We start from the raw sequence: 2,452 nt of genomic DNA on the forward strand, positions 1-2,452 counted from the left end.
TGTGTGTGCGTGCGTGTGTGTGTGTGCGTGCGTGTGTGCGTGTGCGTGTGCGTGTGTGTGAAAGACAGAGAGAGGTACTCCCCTTCACCAAAAGTCAATCACACAAGGTTGGCCATTGAAAAGGTGATTACACCGGCGGTGCTCCAGCATGGCTACAACCTTAGGGATGAAACGTATAAAAGAATAAAAGAATGGTACTGTCCAGGTGTCGAAACCATAGTGATACCCGTGGGACAGCTGATGCTGGAGATATGTTGGATTGTTGGTATGGCTGTTATTGTATGTACGGAATAGTTTTATAAGACATCTATTTTATGTGTGTGTGCGTGTGTGTATGTGCGTGTGTGTGTGTGTGCGTGCGTGCGTGTGTGTGTGTGTGTGCATATATATATATATGTGTGTGTGTGTGTGTGTGTGTGTGTGTGTGTGTGTGTGTACATACATATATGTATGGGTGGGGTGTACAGAGTGCGGTAAAAACCGCCCACATTTTACACTCCCATTGGATTGGATGTCTTCATGTAACTAATGTGAGAAGTATATTTTTGCCGAACTCTGTATGAATGAATAATCCCTTTAAATGTTCAACTTGTAACAGAGATTGTCTATCTAAGGCTCATCTTGTGAGCAACTTACGAATATATGAACGAAAGCAAACTAATAAGTCTTCGCCATCGGAAAGAAAATATGTCTGCCAATCAGAGGTGCCAGAAGATCTATATGAATGGAATCACTGGAAGAGAAAGTTAAAGGAAGACATGGCCGAAGTAATGAAAACTTACAAGATGTCCCAGAAAGATTTACCCATGTCTAAAAGTCTTCCTAAAGAATACCGGTTGAGGTAATATTATCTATATTTTACATAAAGATTTGCATATGTCTTTTGTTAATGCATCTATTGTTTCATTCATCTATAACAGATTTTTAAACAAACATGACGTCGAAAGCAAAATATGACCAGATAGTCGCTTTGAAAATAACTGGAGCGAGCAACAAAGACATAACAAAACAGTTCACTGTGTTCCGTAAAAGTGTTCAATACCTGGAAACAATGTTTGGAGTTCGCTGCTACCACTACCAAGTCAATTCCTGATAGGAAATTGTTCATTCGTACCAAACAAACTGTTGAAGCTGTGAAGAAGCAAATGAACTGAAATCTCCGCAGGAGTGCAAGAACAACTGCAAAAGCTCTTGATATTTCAAAATTGTCAATGATTTAAAACTAACTGCATACGAGAAACAATCGTGGCTGTTTATTTCAGCAGCTTCCAAGAAGAAACGGCTTGACACGGGTAAAACTATGTTAGCTGAGATGAAGCGCGCCGCTAAAAAATTGCTGATTAGGTCGGACGAGAAGATATTCACTGTGAAGGCAGTTACCAACAGGCAGAATAGCTGGCTTTATGCACGTAACACAGGAGACTTGGCCGAAGGTAACAGGAGTCATTTATGCCGTCATAAGCCAGTTTCACTCATAATGTTGGCTGAAGTTGCATCTGATAGGTCCAAGTCTCCCTTGATCTTCATCGATGCTAGTGTCAAGGTCAACAGTGAAGTTTATGTGGAAATGTTGGATGAGAAAGTATTACCTTGGGTCACAGAAACCTTTGGTGACAGTTATAGCTTCACTCAAGACGGGGCTCCGGCCCACACATCCAATTTGACACTGAGATGGTGCAAAGAGCATTTCAGCGGTTTTAGAGACAAGACGATATGGCCTCTCTCAAGTCTAGACATCAGTCCCATGGACTTTGCTACCTGGTCCATCTTGGAGAGTAATGTTTCTGCTCACTCCTATTCAAATGTGTCAGATCTGAAGAAAGCCCTTCTGTTTTCATGGGTCCAAGTTGGATGAAAAGGTGGTACGGTGATGATGCAACTCAGTGATCACTCGTTTGGAGGTTATGATCAAAGCGAAAGGCAGTCATTTTGAAATGTAATTACTGCAATTGATTGGCAATTTACATTAGAACGTGTGTGCCATATTTCATTATCCTACCTTAAGTTTATTTCGAATAATTGAGAAATATCAATGGGTAAATCTTTCTGAGACACTCTGAATTTAAGATGCTGAACGTTATAAATGAGATGACAAAGGAACGTGATAAGCAACGGGTCACTATTGAAACAAACTTGTTCAAAACCCGTCCGAAACCCATCCAAACTTTGCATGTATGGAAAAGTGGGCGTGAAAATGATGATATACGCATGTGAGTTGGAAATTGTTTTAGTTGCCAATGTTATTGCGAGCAAACATAGATATCCTCTCAGCTCTCTTGCACTTAAAGCCAAACGGAATATTGAGGATGTGACCTCAGAAGCGAAAGAGATAAATATATAGGGATCAGCATGAGTTGCTTCACCAACATACAGTATGTTGGTGAAGCAACTCATGCTGATCCCTATATATTTATAATCATATATATGTATATATATATATATATATATATAT

General features: G+C 40.1%; 1 protein-coding gene across 1 annotated transcript in view; it reads right to left on the minus strand.

Moving 5' to 3' along the window:
• The window catches only part of LOC106869506 (uncharacterized), a 75,798-nt gene that overhangs the window by 60,899 nt on the left and 12,447 nt on the right, over positions 1 to 2,452 (minus strand). The window lies entirely within an intron of this gene.

The sequence above is a fragment of the Octopus bimaculoides genome, chromosome 7 (genome assembly GCF_001194135.2).
Source record: "Octopus bimaculoides isolate UCB-OBI-ISO-001 chromosome 7, ASM119413v2, whole genome shotgun sequence".
NCBI lineage: Eukaryota > Metazoa > Mollusca > Cephalopoda > Octopoda > Octopodidae > Octopus > Octopus bimaculoides.